Source organism: Pleurodeles waltl, chromosome 6 (genome assembly GCF_031143425.1).
Source record: "Pleurodeles waltl isolate 20211129_DDA chromosome 6, aPleWal1.hap1.20221129, whole genome shotgun sequence".
Lineage (NCBI taxonomy): Eukaryota > Metazoa > Chordata > Amphibia > Caudata > Salamandridae > Pleurodeles > Pleurodeles waltl.
In genome coordinates this window covers 1,043,307,071-1,043,333,247 of record NC_090445.1, presented here as the reverse complement: position 1 = coordinate 1,043,333,247, position 26,177 = coordinate 1,043,307,071, and positions in this window count along the sequence as shown.

Sequence of the window (26,177 nt, the reverse complement as noted above, 5' to 3'; positions counted from 1 at the left end):
GAAGTACTCGTACCTCAAGAGACGCACCTGACAGGGGAACGATGCCCCTTCCTGGCGCGAAGAGGATTCAATAGAATTTACCATGCTGGGTTCACACGAGGCTCGCGAGGGATCGCGATTCTATTACATCGCTCCTTTCCTTTGACAGTGGTACAGGTCTTGAAGGACAGTCAGGGAAGGTTTGTGGCCATCACCAGTAGATTGGAGGGAGTGACGGTCAATATCATTGGTGTATACATTCCCCCAACGCTACAACGTGGGACAACCAAGGAGGGAGCTGACACAGCTTCTCATGGGAATACCCCCGGGACTCACGGTAATGGGAGGGGGTTTTAACGTGGTTCCTGATCCTGTAGCAGATGTAAATGGCCCAATAACAACTCAGAGGCACAAAATGGCGACATGCCTCACGAACTGGCTGACAGCGGCGGGGCTCCACGACATGCGGCGGCTGTGGCACCCGAGGCACAGGCAGTTTACCCACACCTCAGCGGCACATGGCTCACAGTCCCGAACTGACCTACTATTGCTACCCAGCACTGACTGCAACGCCCTGACTCACATCGAAATTCTAGCTAGAGGCATATCTGACCAAGCACCACTCCGATTCGCGATAGGACATGCTCGATCCATGAATCGCCCCATGTGGAGGCTAAATGCCTGGTACTTACAGGATGAAAGGTTTGGGGAGCAATTGCAAAAGGCGCAGCTTGAATTCTTTACCCTCAATCATGGGTCGGTATCCTCTCCTGGTACCTTATGGGCCACAAGCAAGGTTGTATTGAGGGGAGCGGCCAAGGGCTTAATACGCAAGATAGAACACCAAAGAGCCCACGATATCGTAATACTAGAAGAATGGGCAGCAGCACTCGAACACACACAAGAAGGGAAACCCTTCGAGAAAGTGACACAACAGCTCTCCCTAGTACGTGACGAAATCAAAGACCGATCACTAGAGGCAGCGAAGGCCCTGTGGCGGGCGAGCATGGTGAAAATATATGGGTGGGGGGATAAGACCGGAAAACTGTTGCACTGGCTGATCTCGAGCATTATCCCCGAGATTTGAGATGGAGAACATGGTAAGGCGGAGAGGCACCAAGATATAGCAGAGGCCTTTGCCCGCTATTATAAAGAGTTATATAGAGCCTCAGACTCGGTAGATCCAGCCCATGCCCGCAGGCTACTAGACGCTATCTCTCTGCCCCGGCTGCCCCCTTCGGAAGTACGAAATTTAGATGAGCCTTTGAGCGAGGAAGAGATAGACGGAGCCATCTCGGAACTGGGAGCTGGAAAGACTCCCGGTCCAGATGGATACCCATCAGAATACTATAAGAAATACAGAAAGGAACTGATGCCCCATATAGTGACTCTCTTTGCAGAGGTGGAACAACGGAAATCCTTCCAGAGAGGGCTAGACGAAGCAACTATCGTAGTGATTTCCAAGTCCCAACCCACATTGATACAATGTGCGGACTATAGACGATATCTTTGATTAACTGCGAGGTCAAGATCCTCGCCACCATTCTTGCGGCACGTCGTAAGAGAGTTCTGCTGCAGCTGGTCCACTCCGACCAATGCGGGTTCATGGCAACCAGAAGTCCCTGTCATTGTATTCGTCTACTACACCTGGCTCTCACCAAGCGTCACCGGTTGACACGAGACTTGGCGCTGCTCTTCATAGATTTTGAGAAAGCCTTCGACCCAGTAGATTGGGAATTCCTTTTCATGGTGCTCCCACGGGCAGGCATTGGACCTAGGTTCTGCTGCTTAGTCCGAGCGCTGTATGCTGTCCCCTCTGCCCAGGTACAGGTCAACGGAACTATGTCTTCAACATTCCAAATCAGGCGGGGCAGGAGGCAGGGTTGCCCACTCTCCCCCCTTCTCTTCGCCCTAGTTATAGAGCCTTTAGCTCAGCTGTTTCGGTTGAATCTGGAATATTGTGGCTGGGAATGGAGTCACGCCAGAGAGGACAGAATAGTTCTTCACACAGACGATGTGCTGCTATATATGCGCACACCAAGTGTATCGGGCCGACGCAGTCTCCTACTCCTCAAAAGCTCCGCACTGGCATCAGGCTTGAAACTGAACCCCACAAAGTCAATACTAGTCCCGCTGGTAAACGCCCGCGATTGTTTTGACTGGCAAGACATTAAACCCCTTCGTAGATTGAGCTTCAAATACCTGGGGGTCTGGGTGACTCTCCTACCAGAACTGACATTGGCAAAGAACCTAGATTCGCTGTTGATGCGGGTTAAGACAGACCTGCAGAGATGACAGACACTGCCGCTGAATGTAATGGGACGGGTTGCCTTATATAAGATGATGATTTTACCCAGATTACTATATGCTTTCCAGAACTTCCCCTTTCCAGTCCCCCGATCGTGGTTCCGGTCCCTGGAATATTTCTCTGGGGGGGGAGCCAGACACTGAGTGGCAGCAAGATACTGTAGGAAAGGGATATATGAAGGGGGACTAGGAGCTTCTGACCCATACTTGTACTATCTGGCGACACAGTTACTGGTAATACATGATTGGTTTAACGGGGCTGGTCGGACCCGGCATACCAGGTGGAGCTAGGAATTCTGGGCTTCCAGCGCATCCTTGATATGCTATATGGTACACCCCTCCTACACTCCATGGAAGCGACTACCAAGGTAGTTTTTCTGGCTTGGAGAGCGGCGCAAAGGCACACCCGCTGGAACACTGTCATCACTCTGCAGACTCCGCTATGGAGGGGGAGGTGGATGAGCCAGGAGCCACATCTGCGCTGGAGGGCTTTTCAGAATGGGACTTACTAGGTATTTCCTTGGTTGGGGACATGTGGAAGGGAGAGCCACTAAAGACCTTCCAGGAACTTCAGTCAGACTTCCGGCTCACCCGAACACAGTTCTTTAGATACCTCCAACTTAGACACGCCATAGGAACACATATTACGAGGAACCCACTGCCAGATTTTAGTCTGCTCGAAGCCAAATTACTTATGGGAAACCTGGGTGGAAAGGGGGTCTCACAGATCTACAAAATATTAATTGGCAACACACCAGAGTGCTTGGATCTGACTAGGAGGGGATGGGAGGCCCGGGTGGGTGCCCTGGAAGACTCGGAGTGGGAAGAAGCATTGAAAGCCTCTAGGACACTAGCCATATCGGCAAAACTGCGCACCATACAGTTCTTCTACCTCCACAAAGCATGACCTGCTAGACTTCACAGAGCCGGGTTGAGGCCAGATGGCCAGATGGCCAATGCCCTCGCTGCGTGGGAGACCCAGCTGATTTCTTTCACATGGTATGGTCCTGCCCGGTTGTGCGGACCTACTGGGAGGAGGTACTAAATGACCTAAACAAGATATTGGGAACAGAACTGCAGCTCTCCGCAGGTATGGTACTGCTGGGGGTAATGGAGGACGCAGTGAGGTCGCGGACAAAGCGAGCCCTCATCGGTGTTGCCCTGCTAGGGGCAAAACGAGACATTGGCGCGGCTTGGACCTCGTCCTCTGGACCGTCCCTACAAAAATGGAGAACAGGAATGGATTGGTGTGCAAATCAGCAGAAGAGAGTGTACGAATTGAGGGGATGCCCCCGGAAATTTTATAAGATATGGGGTCCCTGGCTAGGGTCGTTGTCATGGACTGGACTGATACAACCTTCCCATGGTTGTGCCTAGTTAAAGCAACATATATTCTCCCTCAAATGTCACATGTGCAAATGTTAACAACACATAAAACTGAAATGATTTGCTCTGTCTGTACCAATTGTTTAGAATTATATTTTTCTGAAAACAATAAAAATTTGATTATAAAAAAAAAAAAATCCAACTAGCTGTACTTAAATCCATATTTAAGGGTGTTTTACAACTAGGACATGAAAAATGTAAAACTACATGTCCTGCTTTTTAAATACACTGCACACTGCCCTTGCCCTGTCCAGGGCCTATGGTAAGTGTGACACATGTATTAAAAGGAAGGTTTGGGCCTGGCAATAGGGTTGATTTGCCAGATCGACAAGGTAGTTTAAAATTACTTACACAGGCTCTGCAGTGGCAGGCCTGAGGCGTGTTTGAAGTGCTACTGAACTGGGTGGCACAATCAGTGCTGCAGGCCCACTAGTAGCATTTAGTTTATAGGCCCTGGACACAGGTAGTGCACTTTACTAGGGACTTATAAGTAAATTAATTGTGCCAATTGTGGATAAGCCAATGTTACCACATTTTAGCAGAGAGCACATACACTTTAGCACTGGTTAGCAAAGTATTAAAGCCAGCAAAAGTGAGGTCAGCAAAATAGGAGGTCCAAAGGAAAAACATCAGGGGAAACCATGCCAAGGATGCCTGGTCAAACAATAATTACAATTAAATGCATGTTAACAATCAGGTCTAAATGGATGAGATTAATTTGTAAACTCCTTATAAACTGTAGTTATAAGACATCAGACTAAGCTAAATAGTCAAGATCATGGTGGAGGCATCAGTTCCAATTCACTCACTCGGACAGTCAAAAGAATCCTTTTCATTCCCCTATGCCAAAAAATATATGATAAAACAGAATAAAAATTGTAAACTTGGGTGTACGTTTCATAGATCATTACACATCATTAAAACAAGTCTCCCCCACCTAAATGTATGTATCTTTTCTGCTATGTTGAGTCTCATAGGACACATAGGGGGCATATTTACAAGAAAGTGGTGCAGAATAGATGATGCACACTTTTATAGTGCCCCTTACGACATCTAACAACGCCTTTCTTGCGCAGTATTTATAGCATGGCGCACCATGGTGGCCATTAGCACAATTGCACCAACATTTTTTATGTCATTGAAGCGCTTTGCTACAATAGCATAAAAAATTTCACGTTAGTACAGCAAAGGAGAGGGAGGCCCATTGAATATAATGGGTGTGTCATTTTAAAACCTGCTCTGGTCAGGCATTAAAAATGGTGGGAAAATGGTGCAGTGAAATGTTGTAAATTTCAATGTGCCATTGTTTCTGGCCTCCCTGCACTGTAACGCTCCACTTGCACACATTGGGGGTCATTCTGACCCCGGCGGTAAAAACCACCGGGGCCGGGGTCGGCGGTAGCACCGCCAACAGGCTGGCGGTGCTCCGCCGGGCATTCTGACCGCGGCGGTACAGCCGCGGCCAGAAGCGGAAAGCCGGCGGTGTACCGCCGACTTTCCGCTGCCCATGGGAATCCGCCATGGCGGCGCAGCTTGCTGCACCGCCATGGGGATTCCGACCCCCTCACCGCCATCCTGTTTCTGGCGGTTCCGCCCGCCAGGAACAGGATGGCGGTGAGAGGTGTCGTGGAGCCCCTGGGGGCCCCTGCAGTGCCCATGCCAATGGCATGGGCACTGCAGGGGCCCCTGTAAGAGGGCCCCACTTTGTATTTCAGTGTCTGCTTTGCAGACACTAAAATACGCGACGGGTGCCACTGCACCCGTCGCACATCCTCCACTCCGCCGGCTCCATTCGGAGCCGGCATCCTCATGGAGGGGTGTTTCCCACTGGGCTGGCGGGCGGCCTTTTGGCGGTCGCCCGCCAGCCCAGTGGGAAACCCATAATAACCGCGGCGGTCTTTTGACCGCGCAGCGGTATTCTGGCGGTTCCCTCCATGCGGGCGGCTCCCGCCGCCCGCCGGGGTCAGAATGACCCCCATTATGTCTGACGCAGGCTTAATATGACGCAAGGGTTTACAAAGTGATGCAATGCATGCATTGCGCAACTTTGTAAATATGGCGTGGCAGAAAAGCCACCTTAGCAACAAAACAATTATGCCATGGAGGCTCTGAAGTGGCACAAGTGGATTGTCTACAAATCAACTATTTACCAAGGTGGACGGCATTGAAGTTGGAGTTCCTTATGGCCTCTGTGAGACCTGTCAGCCTTAAGGTGGTCTTTCTCCAGACTTTTTGCCTCTCCTGCTCCATTTTGCTGAACCTATTTTTTGTTAGTCTTAGGACTCCGGGCACTTCACCACTGCTAACCAGTGCTAAAGTGCTCTTTCTCTAAAACATGTTTGATTGACTTACATCCACCTTCTGAATCTAATTTGCTTGTAAGTCCCTAGTAAAGTGGTACTGCATGTACTTAGGGCCTGTAAATTAAATGCTTCTAGTGTCCCTGCAGCACTGATTGTGCCACCCATTTAACTAGTCCTTTAAACATGTCTCAGGACTGTGTGTGTAGTTTGCAACTGTCATTACAAGCTGGCAAAATAAACCTTTTGCTTGACCCAAATCTTTTTTTTAACACATATATGTCACCCCCAGGGTAGGCCCTGAACAGCCTAGTGAGCTTGGTGCAATGTAATTAAAAAGTAGCACGTGTCCTTTTAAGTTTTACATGTCCTGTATTGAAAAACCCTTACATTCATTTTTCCCTACTTTAAGGCCCATCTCTCCAACAGGATAACACAGAAGTTGGCTTATTACATTTTATAAATGTAATTCCTAAACTGAAAGAGATATCCAGTTCATATTTGGTGTCCTTGGAATACAGAAGTCAGGTTTTTGATCACCGTTTTAAAAATGCCACTGATAGAAAGTTCAAACAACAACAGTACGTATGCTGAGAATTATTATACCCATCCAGTTTTTGAGAGTGATCACGTATTTAATTTTATTGACCTCATAGTTATTTAGTTAAACCTTTAGTTATTGTAAACAGCACATTTGTACACTTTCCATATTCGTAAGACAAATTCTGCATTTTTGACAATATGTTAAGCCCACAAACTCAAAAAACAAAGGACATGAATCATATATCATACAGCAAACCAATACCAAACACAGTAGTGTAAACACAATTAAAGTATACCAGTCATTAATTCTAGAAGTGAGTGGACTTGTCCTATTCTGCTCTATTTTCAAGCACACTTCTTATTTGAACACAATTAGAGGGGTTGTGCCACCATTTTGTTTGGATAGAGAAAGGTATCCAATGTTCCTTTTGGATTACCTTTGTGTGGTTATAAATTGTTGCCAACTCCCTTGTCAACACAGTCAACGCGTTTCAAATTCCCCTTATTATGAGTTATTCTTAGGACCAAGACTGGTTTCTAGATGGATGCCAGTGTTGAACTACAAAAGAATTGGTAAAAACATTTTTGTAAACAATGTTATTTCAAAGAATGGGGCAATGTCTTATATTTGCCAGTTCATGTTTTACATTTACCTCTCTTTTTTCCCTTATTAAAGGAATGTTATGTCAAAAGATTGCATTAAGTACTTCAGGTCATCCATGAGCTTTCTTCCTCTGTTTCTTTACCTCAGTTTTGAATTTTAGTTTGCAGTCACTGTTCTTTTCAAGCAGAGAAAGTGAGTAAAACATTGAAATCCCATCTCATTCTAGGTTTGTTCACATCTTGCTTCAAACATTCAGTTTATCACACATATATATTTTAAAAAAATCAGCCTTCTTTAAGCTTTGCTGTGTCATTGTGTTAATTAAAATATCTAAAGATTTAACTAAATAACTATGAAGTCAAGAAAATTAAAAACTTGATCACTCTCAAAAACTACGTGGACTAAATAATCACCAGCCTAGGTATCTACTGTTGTATGATTTTTAAGTGGGCCACCTTTATTGAGTAAATAGGCCTAATCCCCAATTCAGTACTTTTAGAAAGTTGGCACATTTCTGCCCTTAGCCCTTTTGTGCCTATAGCCTGATCTAGGTCACATGACCGGGAGTCACTGACAGTTAAGCTTTGTAAATTCCTCCCAGACAGTCACACAATGGAGGGATAAGGTAAAGCCTGAATGGGCCATCTGCAGTCAGGATGGGGAGGGGCAGAGCTGAGCACAGCCTCACTTACATCTGAGTAGCCTACGCTCTGCCTTCACTCAAAGGGCCTAAAAACCCTGCATTGTCACTTCAGCCAGCTCGAAGCCAGGGCAGGGGAGGCAGAAAATTCCATGCACTTCTAAGCATCTGTCAGGAAGCTTCTCCCACCTTTGATAACCAGGGCACTAGGGTATAAAAGAAGAACAACAGACACCAACTCTTCAGTACACTTGTGGACCTGTGGATATTCTGCGTGGAAGAAGGACTGCTGTGGTGCTACAAGGACACTCTACTGGACTGCTGCTCTAAAGGAATGGTTGCCCTTTTCTGCTGTTGCCTGGAGGAGGAGAACTGGACCTGCAACTTCATCTTGAACCCAAGAACCCAGAGTGACTCCAAGGCCTAGTCTGCTGGCCTCCTGATCTGAGCTTCAGAGACATGAAAGGCTCCACACCAAGGTTTTGGACACCCCTGCAGTGAGCTCCTTATCCCCAAGTAGTGCCCCTTGGGTCTTGGACCCTTGGAGTGGTTCAGCACTCTTTATGTCAAGCTTTTGACCTCTTCATGACTGCAAACAGGCCTGTTCACACAAGACAGCGCCACTTGCAACCAAATCTCGTATTAGCTGCAGCCAGCCTATCTCTTCACACAGCAGAATTGACAGCCCTTGGGAGACCTCCAATTCGAAACTCCTGCCTGCCATTCCGGGACATCTGGCCTGCTCGTTGTACCATGCTGACACCCACCTGAAATGCTCTCCTTCCTCCTTTTGATCCTCTCCAATGTGAAATTTTGGTACAAAATTGGAGAACGTAAAACATCACCAGGACTGATCTGGGACTGCAACCAACCTCTGCTCCATCACGGTTGGGCTGAACTTTTGACACAACCAGATAGTTGCAGTTGAGGCTTTCATTTTTAAGCACAATTTTGCAATTTATTCTTTAAAATTCATAGCTCCAGTTCTACTGATTGGATGTTTGTTTTTTTGGTCTTGTTGAATTTATTAAATTCATATCTATTTTTCTAACCAAATGTGGGATCTTTTTGTGTGGTGTTGTCACTGTTTTACTGTTTGAAGAGTTGCATAAACAATTTACACATTGCCTTTAAGTTGACTGCTCTGTGCCACTCTACCAGTGGATGACCACTGGTTAATTTAAGGTTTATGTGTGTCTTGCTCTGATTAGAATTGTGGTTGCTGCTTGACCAGGGCTCACACCTCATTCAACCAGTAACCCAATTTCTACAACCACCCCATTTATTATATGGAATTCTTTCACTTCCTAAAATTGTGGCAGATTTTTATCCGCCAAATGATGGCCGGTAAAATATTCTTGCAACTGGATGGTGTTTGTCACTATGTTTGATTGCTCACATATGTTCAGGTAGGCTTCTTCTTACCAGGTTTATAGGACTCCCCTCATATTTCTTCCAATATGGGCACATCAAAATATATTCTTTATAGTCAGAGCCATATGTTAGAAGTTGTCATATTTTATTCTTACCACTACCAAAGGGCACATCATTCTCACTTATGGTATTGCTCCTTTAGAAGCCTTGCAGAAAAAAAATAATTTCAAATGAGTTGTAGTACTCAGATTGCCAAAATGTTATTCTTCATCAGTCTGTTTCTGAGTAAATGACTGAGGGCCTGATCTGTATATTGGAGGACAGGTCTGCCACAACTGTGACGGGTATCCTGTCCGCCGAAATCTAAATCCCATAGGACATAATGAGATTTAGATTTTTGTGGAAAGGATTTCCATCACCATTGTGACGGAGTAACATGTCCGCCAATATCTAAATCAGGCCCTTATTCTGATTATAACCTTAAGTGTGTTGCTAATTATATTATGTGCTAATAGTATCACATATGACATCTTCACACTTCAAAATACCTCACTGCCTCTGAGGAATCCATTCATTTTGCAAAACTGATTGTTGAATCTAATCTCTTTGTTTTCTTCTTTGGTCTTGCTGCAGTAGTATCACCACATAATATCTCGTCCCTGGATTTATCCTCCACTCTTTGTATTGCCCTTTACAGGATTCACTCAGTGTATTCTCTCTGAATCTTTCCAGCATCACAGCCTGTTGAGCTTTGAAGAATGTTTCACTGCTGTAGTTGGAGACTTTTTATGCTTGAACTGGTTTAGTTTTCTCATTAGAAGGCAATGTGCTGAGTGCAGGGTCTTGGAATGTTGTACATTTTTTAGGACATGGAGTACTGTTGTACCACATTCCGAACGACATGTGGCAGTCAAGAAGTTTTTAACTTTTTCAGCCACCCTAGTTCATTATATTGACATAGGAAGGATCAGCTCTCAATGTTTAAACTGTTAAAGCTTTGCCCTTTAATCTGGCTTTGATGTTTCTGTGGGTCTGACTCCCAAAAGCATTTATGATTTTCAGGGGTAGCACTACAGGAGTACTTTTTATGCAATCTTACATGACTTGTGATTCAGCCGAAAATGCCCAGCCCTCATTAATACGGCCCAGATTTAAGGGGGTATAGCTCCTCCTTGCTCCACATTAGTGTTGTTTTTTCTGATGCTAATGTGGCCCAACATGCCCAATTTCACTAGGCCATATTTACAAAGTGGTGCAATGCATGCATTGCACCATTTGTTACCACTTTGTAACCACTTTGTAACGCCACTTTATAACCCCTTTTGCCACATTATGCTTGTGCCAGGCATAATGTATGCAAGGGGGCTGTTCCCCCGTTAGAGGGGGCGCAAAAAGGGTGCAGTGCAATCTCTTATTTTTTGCAGCTATTTTTAATGCCTGCACAGAGCAGGCATTGAAAGGGGGCCTACATTTGTTTTCAATCTTCCCCTATGTACTCCGCAGAATTAGCGCCAAAATTTGGGCGCTAATCCTGCACAGTACACCGATAGCGTCAAAAATGTTGATGGTAGTGCCCCTACCCTGGGACATGGTGTTCAGCGCATACCCACATTCACTCTCCTCTCCCCCTCACCTTCATGCATCCATTCATGCCCCCTCCACACCACACTCCCCCCCCTTCCGCACCGCACGCATGCACTCACCCCATCCATTTGCATTCACCAATATACACGCACCCACCTTCCCCTGCATTCACTACACTCACACGCACTCACACACTCACACAAGCACACATACCCACCACCCCGTCCCCTGTTGGATGATCACTTACCTTGTCCATTGAGGAGGTCATCCAGGAGGGGACGGGTCCCGGTGCATCCACTGCAGGCAGCGCCCCACCATCAGGACACTGCCACACTGTATTACAAGTCATAATACGGAGTGTGGAGTCCTTTTTGCTTGACGGTGCCAGCGGTGGAACCTCCTCTTCCCACTGACCGCCAGCACGATTGCTGTCGGATTTCTGCCCGATTTTGAGCAGAAATCCAACAGCAGTCATAATTCACCGGTCTTAAGACTGCCAGCACTGGTGGTCTTTCAGCGCCCCCAGCTTTGCCGGTCTTGTAATAAGACTGCCAAAGTCGTAATGAGGGCCAATATGTCTATGTTCTACTCTGACAGTTCCCTGCGATCAGGGCTACTCACATTATGTGATTTTGCAGCTGCACCTTTTTCCACAAATATGGATTTGACATATTTCCCACATTATTCATCAGCTGCCACATAATCTGCAGGCTTTAAAAGAAATCTAGCTCAAAGGGATGAAAAGATACTAAAAACGTAATGACACTTTACAACGCTGTGTAAAAATAACAAAATAATGAAGTAACAATATCATGAAATGTGCCACATTGCACCACATAATTGTACTCTTCTTGCCATCTAATTTAGTCAACCGTGCCTTATAATTTGGTCCTTTCCTGTCACTTTGATACCAGTGGCCATGCTTCTTATGAATACATACATTTAAAAAAAAACTATTTTAGGTAAGCCAAACACTATAACTCAAATATAGTCATTTCTCCACTGGCAGTCACCCAATCACTAAAGAAAAGTACAGTACCACATATTCAGTTTAAGTATAAATTAGCATCCACTGGTTGCTTAAATAAGCAACAATTACAGCACAAATCAAGGGTTACCCAATTTGAATCGTTCTGATTGTTTTTCTTTTTCATATACAATTCGAATATAATTTTAAAAGCTCCAGTAAATGTTTCATCGAAAATCTTTTTAGAAGTGTATTGATGGGTTATAATCAGATTGCTATAGCAGCCCTTGAGCTGGCCATTACTGAGCCATTCTGCTGTTTCCCCTCAGAAGGTACTTCAAAAGGTACAACCACTCCAATATGCGAGTGAATCCATCAGTACATTATGGCCGATATTTATGGATGGTTAGCATTGCCTTAGCTCCATTTATTTTGCAACTAAAATGGTGCTAACCTAACTCCATATTTATATTTTGACGCTAGACCTGTCTAGCAACAAAATATTGTAGTTAGCGCCATGTTTAGGATGCCCAAACCCACCTTGCGTCAATGAAATGCAAAGTAGGCATTCCCATCCTAAACATGACACTAGCCCCCCAGCGCCATGTTTAACTCCCAGAGCAGAAACAACGTGCGGGTGGGAGGCAGATCTAAATAATGGCGCTAAGCCCACTTAGCCCAATTATTTAACACCAGGGTCAGATCAGGCGTTAGAGTGCAGGTAGGCCCATTTCCAGAGTGAAACACCATGGAAGAGGCACAGAGATGCCCACCCCAAGCCCCAGCAACAGCACCACCCACACCACAGGGACGATACAGGAGGGGGACCCCATCCCAGGTAAGTTTAGGTGAGTGTATTTATAAAGTGCCATTGGGAGCTCCCCACATGGGACCCCTGCCTCGCACTGGTTATTTTGGGCTTGCCCAGGGGACACTGGTCACCTATGGTGGGCAATGGGGTGACTGTCATGACTCCTGTCTAAACTTAGACAGGAGTCATATTTTTGGCTGTTTGTGCGTCAGTAAATAATGCTAGGCTGACTAGCGGCAAAACCTTTCTTGCTAACCAGCCTGACATCATTTGTGTCCCACTAGCACCATTCTACCTACGACATCACCCCCTGGCTAGCGCCTTTTTTTTTATTACACTAGCCATTCCTTAGCACCATTGTGCATCATTCCATAAAGCCGTGGCTTTATGGAATGGCATTAGCTGGCATGAAGAAAAATGAAGCGCAACTGCGTTAGCGCAGTTGTGCGCCACTTTTCATAAATATGGGCTTGATTACGGCTTTGCACACTCCCTTGTTAAACTTGGGAATCAGCGTGGCAAATACATCAGTGAGATGATCCCAGATTACATTAGCCAAGTAGGAAAATATTTAACTGAAGATAGACTTTTTATGTGATACTGTAACTTTGTGGTGAGGCATAATATCACATGCAGTCAAATTGTATGGCAAACAACTTGCCTAGTCACCCACATGAACCGAATCCTGGTTTAAGTGCAAAATGCATGTGTCAAAAGGTTCAATAAAGTCATAACTTGTGCTACAGGCCTAACAATGTTTAACCAAAATGATGTTGATGAAATGCGTAAAAAATATTTAGTAATTTCTGAGCATTTTGAGAAATATTTTGCAGTAGAGTTGCATGACCAGCCCTGACTGCACTGCATCTACGATTTTGTATCTGCAGTGATTGGGCGGAAATGGCTGCATCACATAAACCAAATGCTCTAAGCAGTGTCTGGATTGGCACAGGGCAGGCTGGGAGCCTGTGACTCCAGGGAGAGAAGAGGAGAGGAGCAGCGTGGTGGTGAAGGCAGCGGCACAGGTAAGTGTTTTATTAAAAAAACTATTTTTTTATTTAATTCCCCCCGCCCTCCATCCGTTAACCCCCCCCCCGCTCACTGCCCCGCCCCTTCAGTGTCATGCGAGCCAACTGGCATTATCACAATATCATTATATTGTTTCTCTTTCGAGTATTGCATACCCTTTGTCGTGACTCATATGTATCAATAAAGGGATAAGAGCTCAATCATAATAAATACTGCATTACCTAGATACAGTTTGATACAGAAAACTTCCTAGTTCTGTACAAAAATGTATGTACTTAGCAGTGCGGTCACACACAAACAGTGAATCTGAGGCGCTGTGTGTGGATGCAAGTCAAGCAAAAAGTAAACCAAAGGGCACTCTAGTCACAGGCCTTCTCTCTGCACACATAAAGTGCGCATGTATGTGTCCACCATGTGCATACAGGAAGCTATACTTTTTTAGCATGCACATAAATCAAATTACAAAATGCTTACACACCACAAAACCTGTGTAAGAACAATGGGCCTCATTTAACCCCTTCACTGCCAGGCCTTTCCCCCTCAGGTGCCATGCCTTTTTTTGGCTATTTGGGGTAGTTCGCGCTTAGGCTCTCATAACTTTTTGTCCACATAAGCTACCGATGCCATATTTGCATCTTTTTTTTCCAACATCATACAGATTCTAGAGGTAACCAGAGTTTGTGGGTTCCCCTGAAGGAGACCAGGAAATTAGACAAAATACAGCAAAAAGTTTGATTTTTCAAAAAAATTTGAAAAAAGGGCTTCAGAAGAAGGCTTCTGGTTTTTCCCCTGAAAATGACATCAACAAAGGGTTTTCGGTGCTAAAATCACCAGCTTCCCAGCTTTCAGGAACAGGCAGACTTGAATCAGAAAAACACATTTTTCAACATAATTCTGGCATTTTACTGGGACGTACCCCATTTTTACTATTTTTTGTGCTTTGAGCCTCCTTCCAGTTAGTGACAGAAATAGGTGTGAAACCAATGCTGGATCCCGAAAAGCTGAACATATCTGAAAATGAGTCCAAAATGAGTCCAACTACAACACCTTTACACAGTACAAGGGAAAAGCCAAACCTTAATAAATCTGGCTCTTAGCAAACTTGACGTTGTTTCCCCAGTCAAGATTTATTACATTTTGTGTTGTGGTTGCGCCACTTTTGTAGGACAGTCATGACCCAAAATGTCCATAGAAATTTATAAGGCCACACAAGGGAAGATTTACATCCTTTGACTGCATGCAGGACCATTTCAAAAGAATACAGAAAAGTACCAAAACTACCCTTTGCATGTTTTCTATGGAAAGCTAGCTACAAGTTAGTATATGCACACATCCTAATATTCTTTACTTAAAGAACTTAAGGAATAAAGGGCTCATACTTTTCTGGAATCGATGTACTCAGATATTTGCATCTTCCCCGAACAAAGGAGATGTGGAGAAGTAGGGTGGAGACAAACTATATATCACAGAGCACAGGGCTAACTTCACAGCACTTGACTCCAGAATACCCAAAACAACCACAGCCATGAAAATTATTTGTGATCATAGACTTGTTGCTTTGAAAGTTCAGCATGGAAAAATCACGAAAACATGGTCAGAATCCTGAGGGACATACATGGTCCCCATCTTTCAGTATTAACTCAGTGGGGGTTCCTGGATTCAAATAATGATTCAGTGGGGTCCCCAGGTTCCAGTAATGAAAACGTGAGGGTCCACAGGAGTCAAAAGGTTGGGACCCACTGGTGTTAAATAATTTAGAGGCAGAGAGGATCTCTTATTCAAGTTGCATAGCATTTTAATACCTATCTATCATTGTGAATAATGAGAAATTAAAGAAAATAGTTTTCCATTAAAAATATTTTGCAGTCTTTCAGGCTCGAGGGAGGAGTTTTTTTATGTCAACGGGGCCTATTATGCCCATGTGTACATATTGTCCCACTCCTCCCAGCCTTGAGAAAGGAATTTTTGAATGTTATTTTTTCTTCCAGCCTTGCACAATGGCAGAGAGTCTGTCATAACATTACAATTATTCTCTTGCAGGTCGTAGCTACAATATTGTAATGTGTGCAAATGATAACACTCTGCCGGGGCAGATGTCTGTTCATATTATCTTCCTTGGTCCACAAATTAAAGTGAGCAAGGTGAACAGGGCAAGATGAATAGGACAGTTGTTTCCTGATAGAGAATTCCCTGTGACCAGAGCGCTATGATAGCTATTCCAGGTCCTGTTCACTCTAAAAATGGCACTGAAATAAGACAGAGTAAAATATAAGGAGATAAAACACTCAACAAAAGCCATAAATCAAGACGTCATGTACAAAAACAAAACACTACGGCTAAGATTTACAAAAAAATGGTGAGGAGCTGCAAAAAAGTTTGCAGTGCTGCACCACTTTTGAAATGCAGGGATGCGCTGTATTTGCAAAAATACGTCGTACCCCTGTGTTCCCCCTGTCCTGGTGCTAAATTTAGCAGCCAGCGCAAATGCATGCATCCGTGCACCATAGTGCCAGGGTGTCTGCGTTGAGGGGTGTGATTGTTTATGTGCAGGACACAGCACTTCTATGTGTGCTTTAGGATGCAGCACACATAAAAGTACCAAATCGTAATTTTTAAATGATTGTTTATATGCAGGAAGGGACACCTTCCTGCACATAAACAATCATTCATGGCCTTTTGCTTTTTCTATTTGTGCTGCTGAATGCAACACACATAGAAAATGCAAAAACGAGGCAGAATGAAGGTATTCCTCCTGTTTGAGCTATGCTAACGCCACCCCTGGGTTGGCATTAATTTTTGGCTCGGCCACAGATTCACGATTTTTGGATATTAAATGGTGCACTCCAAAGGGTAGGCTTCTCTTTTCTATAGGCTATGAGTTTTTTTTTTACAATATTTTGTCTGGAGTCAAATATGAGCTGACATTAATTTTTGAGCTCTGTCAGGATTTGAGAATCCTCCACAGTTCCTTCAATACAGTCCCACACGTCCTTTTCTGAGACTGTGAGTCTCGTACAATTGCAGAGGAAGAACTTCCATTCTTAGTCCCAACACTCTGAATACAAATTCTGCATGCCCCATCAATTTTCTAAGCGTAGTGGTAAGCATGAAAATGAAATGAGGTAACTAGTTTAAAGCTAAGGGTAATATAAGTGCAGCTACAAAGCCAAAACTGTCATAGTTTTCAATTTTTCCATGTTTTAAACCTTCTGGAATTCGCTTTACCCAGAACTGCAAAATGAGGGCTTGCTGGATGCACTCATGCCTATTTCCTCTAAACTTTGGAGGATCCGCAAATCCTATTCAACCCACTACAGAGGTTTGGCTTGATCACGGAGTGTATTGCTCCACATTCAAATAGTTCTTGATTTTCTTGTACAGATCATTACACTCTTTGCTATAGGAGTGCTCTGTAGCAAAGGTGACTGTATACTTTTGTTGTGCTTTTAAATTAGGGGGGACCTATATTGTTTGTTCCTGTGCAATGACCTCTGAACAAGAAGAACAGGGGATGGGAAATCCAAAGAAACAGAGAGAGGAGAAAACTATAGAACTGGCGGATGTTCACCCTGAGGGCCTAAGATGTGTGCCCGAATCTGTTGTCTGGAAACTTGTTTCCATGCCACTGGGAAAATAAGTCTATCAACTTTTTGATTTCTACTTTGCACAACTAGAAGCAGAGCAATGTTGGCCAGGAAGATACATCTTTGGAATATCTTCAATGCTCAAGTCCCATAATGCTTGGCATGAACAGCAGTTGAATGTTGAAAAGATGAAGAGGGACACCAAAGAGGAGGATATTTCTTCTTCAGCAATGTAACACTGAAAATGTCCTACAAAAAGGAACAAGAAGAGACTGGTCCATGATTTGCAACTTAAAAAAAATAATAATATGGCTAATTTCCTATTCCTTTGTAAGTTAACGAGGGTAAGTAAGTGAAAATGATAGTCAGAAGGGTTGATGGATGAGTGAAACAGTGAGTGAGAGATTCTTTTAAAGTTAGGGTGTAAGTGAGAGGGATTGAGCAGCAGCTGGGTGCTGAAGGGACTGTCCTGCACCCAATCCCACCAAGGGATGACAGCCACACCATAATTAGTAGAGGGTGCATACCATGTGACATGTTGGCCAAAGGACATCGCATTTGGCCATCCTCAACTATGCAAAGCTACCACCAGCTGTGCATGGCCTTTGACTGTGCACAGATGAGGTTGGCTGAAGGGCCTAGTCTCCTACCAGGCCTTTTGATCAGTCTACCATGGACAGCCAACCTCTACTTTGCATGGCCTTCAGCCATATGCAGTGGGGACTGCAGCACCGCCTTACCTAATTACTCTGCAGGCAGCCAAGCCTCTCTGCACACAGCTTTCGGCTATGTACATCCGAGATTGCCCTTCGCCCAACATGTCAAACAATGCACCACAAGCATCACACCTCCGCTGTGCAAGGCCTCTAGCCAAGGTAGGTGAGAGTTGGCTGTAGGGCCTGGTTAGAGACCAGATCATTTGGGCATTCCACAATGGGCAATACACAGCCTTTAGCAGAATGTATGGGGATTGGATCCTTGGTCAGCCTTCTAGGCAGGTTTTACATTCAACCCACTCCATATAGCCACCCCCACTGTGCATGACCTTTAGCTAGGTGCAGTGGTGTTTAGCTACAAGGTGTGGGCTCAAACCACTGTAACAAGGAATTTCCCTCTCCACATGACCAAAGGCCACACACAATAAGGGTAGCTGAGGTGCTTGGCCTCATATTTGGCCTTCTGAGCAACCTGTTGCATGCAACTCTCTCCTACTAACATTGGGCAAATCCTGCTGCAGATGCCCATCCAGGCCCATTCCACCACGGGCATCCAAACTACTGAGGATAGCCTTCGTTCATGTGCTGTAGTCGTTGGCCTCAGGACCTGGGTCAAACCAGCAGCAAAAAGTCAACAACTGCAGCGCTCCATCCAACATGCTGCCTGTGGTTAACCCTCATTGTACATTGTCTTCTGCTACGGATAGTTGTTTTGCTGCAAAGCTTGAGCTCCAGAAAGGTCTGGCTTCCAACATGTCCCTTATGGTCAGCCCTCACTGCGCACCTCCTTTGCCCGTGTGGAGCAGTAAACGGCTGGAGCACTTGGTCATAGGTGCCCATCCCATGATGTCCAATCAACCTCTGCTGCACTTTACCTTGATGGTGTGAGGTCAATGCCTTCACCTATCCTACCAAGGGCAGCCAGCCCCTGTTGCAGGTGGCCTCAACAATGTGTGGCCATTTGCAACAGTGGTTGGTCACACTGCAAGCAGCCAACTCTTACCGCACATGTCCGAAGGCATTGAGGTTTGGCTGCAATGCTTGGCCACCAGCTAGGCCCTACACCCAACCTGTTTCTGGTGGCCAAGCCCTGCTGCACAAAGCCTTCAACTGCGCTTAGACGGGGCTTGCAACGGAGCCTGTGCTCTGGCCAGATACTGCGATCAACTTGCTACATGAAGTAAACCCCCACTATGCATGGCCTTCAAATATTACAAGTGATGTCACCAATAATGTCATTTAACATGTCATGAGTGATGTAATATATGAGATCACAAGCATTGCATGATGGGGCGCAAGCTATAGTTAGCTCTGATAACTATAACTGGTGAATTTCTATGTTTTTTAAGTTCAAAACGGTCGTAGGCAGTGCATGGCAGGAGTGCAAGTTATAGGTAGCTCACTAAACAATAACAGGCCAATTTCTGTAGTTTTTTTTGTTTTTAAGCATTAGTTTTTTGCTCTTTTCCACACTTAACTATATTGTTATTGTGATCTTTGTTTATTTTCAGTGAATTTCTAGCATTTTTAACTTAAGTTAAGATCGTACTACCATACCTAATCACAATGTAACTTTAACCATTGTTTTATTCAGTGACTTTCTGAGGTTTTTTAATGTTAGGGAAGATCATATTGCTATTCTTGACTATAACTTCTATTTAACATTTGGGTTTTCATGACTTTTGTTTTCAAGGGTATTTTGAATATATTCAGTCAACACCTCCACTGCGCACAGCTTTTGGCCATTCACAACAGGGTGTTGGCACAGGCCAGGTTTCACCCCCTGTCCGCCTCATGCCTGCCCTTTGTTCTCTGCCTGCACAACTAAAACGATCGTCCCTGCCCTTCATAGTCAGCTTCTTGCCCCTGCCCTCCTCCCCCTTGCCCTGCATTTTTCATGGGCAGGCCCCGGGCCCCTCTCGCTTGCTTCAGGTGGTCCATTGAGATGTCCCTGCCACCATGCCCTTCATTCTACCTGTAAACTCCCCACCCCTCTCTCCTGCCCTGCAAGGTCCATTGTCTTGATCCTGCCCATGCAGGCCTTCTCACTTTGGATTGTTTTCAGCCCTCCTTCTGCCAGCTCACCATTCACAATCTGTGTGCCACAGCCCCAGCCCATTAATCCTTTGTGGGTAGATTACTGATCCTGCAACAAATCTGCCTTAAGTGGTCAACTGACTATCCCTACTACTGCCCACCTTTTCCATGCCCTTCCTTCTCTGTATGTGTGCCCCTGCTCCTCACTTCTGCTCTCCATTTTCTTTAGTGCTGCCACTGCACCTGTCTGCCCTGTGGGGTCTTTTGAGTTGACACCACCACTTCTACCTGCCCTGTGTGGTCAGCTTGTCCCTACTGTCCTGCTACCCTACCCTACTGTGCTGCCACTGCCACTACCTCCTGCCTTCCATGGTTTGTTGTGTGGCCACAGCCTCTCTTGTCTATCCTGCAAGGTTGGCTTGTTATGCCAGACCCATCCGATTGAGCTCTGGAACCACCCCTCCACTTTCTCAGCCCCTCTTGACATATCACCACACACCTTTTAAAGAAGGAACTGAGGTGGATGATTTTTAAAAAATGATTTGTGAAGATTTTTCATGGCATAAAAGTTATTAGCCAAACAAAAAATGCTTTTCCTATGGAACTCTGACCTAACTATCACTAGACCGCGGTGACTGCTGCTGTGAAATAAAAATATACATGGAAAGGAGTCATGAGAATTGTGGCAATATGGTGCAGCTATGATTCATCCTTCTTAGGTTTCTCAATACTTGGCAGCATCCAATGTGGCATTTGACTTTTGTAATGGTGCTTAACAGGTGAAGGGTCTGAACTACATGAGAATATTGATAGAAATGGTTCCAAATCACCATGATCATAGATGGATTCCTTCAACACCTTGGTTTGAGTCAGCATGTGTCATATGCAGATGTAGGGTGGGAATGATATCTCGGACAATTTTCCATTAATATCATTTACAAATTAGGGAAAGATGTGCTATTGTTTAGGTCACAAAAGTGACCACAACTTGCGACCAGTCTTTTTGTGACCAGACCTATATATTAATAGGTTGGTTTGAAAAATGAGCAGTTGGAATGAGTCAGAATCTGACCTACCTAATTAGTATTCATTAAACAGGTTGCAATTTGCAACTCATTCTGATTCCAAAATATCACAGAAATGGTGACTATGAAGGATCAGCAGATCTCCATGTCTGTGATTGAATTAAATAAAATGTTTTAAGCAATTTAGGGCCATATTTATACTTTTTGTCGCAAAACAGCGCCAGCGCTGGTTTGCGTCCAAAAATGTACTGCCGGCTAACGCCATTCCAACACGCAAGGCGGGCTCCTTATTTATGGATTGCCGGTAGCCGGCGCTACGGGCTGGTTAGAGTAAAAAAAAAAAGACTCTAACCGGGCAGCGCAGGCGTAGGGAAGAATGGGGGTTATGCGTCAAAAAATGGTGCAAGTCAGGTTAGAGGAAAAAAATCATGGCTCTAACCGGACTTGCGCCATTTTCTGAAGCACAACCCCATTGAAATGACTCCTGTCTTAGCAAAGACAGGAGTCATGCCCCCCTGCCCAATGGCCATGCCCAGGGGACAGTGGCATGTAGGGGGTCCCCCCATGCTACATAAAAAAATAAAAAAATATTTACCTCTCCTTACCTGTACTTACCTGGGATGGGTCCCCCCATCCATGGGTGTCCCTGGGGGCAGGGAAGGGCACCTGTGGACTGCTTCCATGGCCAGAGACCATGGAAATGAGCCCACAGGTCCCTTAACGCCTTCCCTCACCCAGACGTTAAAAAACAGTGCAAATCAGGCTGGGCGCCATTTTTTAAGGCCCGCCCCCTCCTGTGTGTCAAAATGACGCAGGAGTATAAATAAGACGCACAGGCCTTAAAGTCATTTTTTGGACGGGAATGCCTACCTTGAATGTCATTAACGCAAGGCGGTTTCACGTATCCAGAAAATGAAGCACACTGCTCAATTTTGACGTTTGTGGGGTCGGGCGTCAAAGTATAAATATGGTGTTAGGTTTGCGCCGAATTTGCGTCAAAAATGTTGCTGCTAATTTGGCGCAGAGTATAAATATGCCCCTTAAATGGTAACAGCTATTTTTTATAAACAAAGTTTAGAATGTTTCAAAATTTCATTGGAAGTTGGCAGTGGTCCCTATTTACCAATGCCTGCTCCAATGAAAGCATTAGCCTAGTTCACAAAGAGAAGATAATTAGCCTAAATCACAAAAGAGGCCCCTTTCACAAATAGATTACCCCCAAGTTAGAACTTTTCAATCATGTGTGAATGGATTTCCATTGACATATATTGAGCAGAATCGCAGTTTCCAGGTTCAAGAAATTAGGTTATTGGCTGATGCCAGCCAAGGGTCCATAGCCTGGGGAGGCACCTCTAAAGGATCAAGATCTCCCTCCATCAGAGGCCAGGTGGGCTCAACCAGGCCCACTTGCAGGTGCACACAGGTCCAGTGCAGCAGGTCAGCTGAGTCATTACAGGGAGGTCTCTGGACTTTCTTGTGTCCCTGTGAAACAGATAGCACTGTACTCACTAAAGTAGTCTGGGATGAAGGAAGAATGTCCAGTCTTCCTTCTGAGACAGCAAGTCAGTCCTCAACCAATAGAACAGTACTCTGGTAGCAGCAGAACAGTCCTCTGGTAGCAGCAGGAAAGTCATTGGGGGGGGGGCAAGGCAGTCTTTCTTCTGTAATGGCCAGAGGTCCAGGAGTGTACAGAAGTACCACAACTGGTTCTGGAAAGTTCTTCCCTTCCTCTGTCAATGCTCCAAGATGTTTGGGTGAAAAAAGACAAGAGTCAGGTTCCTATGTGTGTGCTGGAGGCAAGCCCTCTGAAGTGTAAGTGAGGCAAGGTACATCCATGCCTAGCCATCCTAGCAGGATGACTCATCTATCCACACCTAGAGCCTGATTTAGATTTTGATTTTAATATCCCGTCCGCAGAAATCAAAATCTCATAGGGTATAATGGGATTTAGATTTTGGGCAGACAGAACATCCATCACCGTTGTGACAGTAACTCGTCTGGCAATATCTAAATCAGGCCCCTAGTCTCCTTTTGTGTCACTGTCCAGGAGGATTACATAAACCCCAACAGCAGAGCCATTCATAGTCATGTAACCCAGGAAACTGGCAGAAGGGAGAATGGTTAGGACAAGAATATGTCAACTTTCCAAAAGTGGCATTTTCAGAATTGTAAAGTAAAATCCAACTTTAATGATAAAGATAATTTTAAATAACAATTACTTGAGCGTAAGCATTGCATTTCCATATGCTACTAATCAAAAGATATCACCTTTTGCATGTAGTGAGATAAAACAGTGTTCAATTGAAGAGATAGGCTTTACAACATTGAAAAAACAACATAAGGATTATTTCACTCCCAGCACATGTAAAACTTAAATGTCCTACTTTTTAAATACAATGCTCCCTGCCTTATGAGAGTTTTTGAGTCTACTTTAGAGGTGGCTGATATGTACTAAAAATGGATGTTTAGGCCTGGTAAACAGTTTATTTTGCCAGGTTGAATTGGAAGCTTAAGACTGCACTAGGGGCTGAGACATGTTTAAAAAGCTTACTTTAGTGTGTGACACAGTGAGTCATAAACACTGATAGTAATGCGTTTTATTGGGTGCTGCAGCACCCTCAAAACAACCATGCTGGAGTCCGAAGGTGAATGAACAGTAAAAATACATTTAAATGGTATTTTTATCTAGTCATATTTGCAGTGCATTCAAGACAGGGATCAAATGTCAGATTGTCTTCTGACCAATTGCAACTTATTCTCTGAACTTGGTGATTGTTTTTTACTTTTCTTCCTCTCACTGCAAAATGGCAGGATTTTGTAGCGTGAATATACAACAATCTTGCTGGTGTGAAAAGAAAGACTCTAAAATGTTATTTGCTTTCAAACATGTAACAACATTTAAATGTCTACTAATGAACTGTGCAAATATTTAAAAATCTATCAATAATAAGCAGAAGATCAGCGCTTTCCTTGTAATTCCAACATGTGATTAAACAAAGATTTTAATAAGATCAAAACAAAGCAAGACAGTTTACTTAGTGATACGCAAATGACAAATATTTGCTTAAACCTGATCTTGACACATTATTGTCTACACACAATATAGTTTTATCAGTGAAATAAGTCTGTGCAAATTAAATGCCCATTTCAGTGGAGAGCGTTCTGTCTGTTCATGACAGTGCATTATCATACGATGATGTGGTAATATATCTGTAACAGTGTGCTCCAAAATGCACCACCAGCTACATACTGCACAACCTTACCACTCTCTGGCTAAATAAGCATTGTTTATTTTCGACACTTTGTGTGATGCTTGGATATTTCCCAATCCCTGAGTTGTACATTGATAGTGTCCCCCCCCCTTTGAAATTTGCTCCAGCACCATTTCAATGAGGGATACAGGCCTACTAGTAGCAACTAATTTACTTGTCTTGGGTACATATAGTACCATTTACTAGAGACCAAAAAGTTAATTAAGGCCCTTATTATTATACATTTTTAGCGCCGCATTTGCGTCATTTTTAGACGCAAAAGCGGTGCAAACTTACAAAATACAATTGTATTTTGTAATTTTGCACTGATATTGCATCAAAAAATGACGCAAATGCTGCGCTAAAAAGTATAAATATGGGCCTAAATGTGTTGATTAGGAGTAGGGCAATTTTACCATGTGCGAAGAAGAGAGCAGAGTCCTAAAGCCAACAAAAACAAATTCAGTAAACAGGAGATGCAAAGGCAAAACGTTTGGAGAAATACTACACCAGCAATGTCAGATCTAACAGGACGGGACTCCCACAACATGCACATCCCAAGTTTTGATTTCACAGCTTTTCGAATACAGATATTAGGAAAATGAATTTCTTATATTGCAAATAACTTTTTTTGCAAAAACCGAATCAAAGTGTTTGCCATCACAAAAATGTGTTGTACATCTTGCCCTACAAGGCTGATTTCTGTTTTAGAATGATAAACGTTTGAAGCAACAGATATTCCAAAGCAAGAGTAACATTGCTTCACAAATTTGGGAGATTATACTCCCTATTAAAAGTGCTTGAAATATTGCAATAATATTGTTCGTAAACTCCTGACAGAAGTAATTGTTCGCTAATCTCGCTTTGGAGTCTCTAAACTAATTTGGCTTGGTTTCAGTGGAGTCGTGCACCAGTTAAGCCTCTGCTCATAAGTAATTAGAAGATAATTAACATTTGTAATGTACAATGGGAAACATCTGGGCCTAATGACTTTTTATTGGAAGAATAAAAGTCTGATTAATCAAGTCCATTGTCAGAGACCATAGTGGCCCAAGCCTATGAAACATTTCTGGGCTACAAAAGACACTGAAGGAACAATCCCATGATACATATTAGACAAAACAAGTGTACAATTAGATCTTTAATTGATTTGATTTTTAATTCGTGAGTTTCTTGTCCCTGACCTTCTCAAAATGGTTTGTATGCATTTCGTAAAATTCGTCGACTACAAACAAATGAGTGTTTAGTTTGCAAAAATATAAAACTGCCTGCTTCATTTTAGTGTCATATTTTCAGGGCAGGGAATATCATCTAATTTCACTTTTGCAAGTAATGAGACGAAAATTCTACCTTGCCTGTACAATTCTCCTAAAATGCAATTTCCCTAACTCACAAAAGACACGTCGATTTGGTATACCTCTACCATACAATTTTCTGGATACTACTAGCTAATGAACCGGCACAAGGAAGCTCTGCCTACCTCTGGCTTTTAATATTCATTACTCTAGTTCAACGATATGGAGCAAGAATGGTAGCTTCTTTGAGCCAGCATGGATTTGCTATTTAGTGACTGCGCACATGTCACGCTCAGCTCTTAAATGCCCTACTGTCAGTTTTTTCAGGAAGGTTCTAAATGCAGGGGCTTATTGGTAGAAATAGGGTTTCTGGTTGGCTAGGGTATGCACGTAAGCCAGGCAGAATCCACCCACTCTAGTTTAGACCATAGAGAGATACACACCCAAATAACCCCTGCACATCCCCTTTGGCACAAGCAGTCAGGCCAATCCCAGAGGCAATGTGTAAAGCGTTTGCACAACACACGTACAACACTCTCCCCACCAAAAAGGAAACACAACACCACATTCTATAAAAATAAACTGTATTGTACACAACATTATTATACCAAGGGGTGACTTACATGTAGTAAAAAGGACATCTGGGCCTGGCAAGTAAATTGAGATGCAAGGTCCCTGTGGCAGTTAACTGCGCATGCAGGCCCTGTCCTAGCAAGCCTGAGAGAGGTTTGAAAGGCTACTTCAG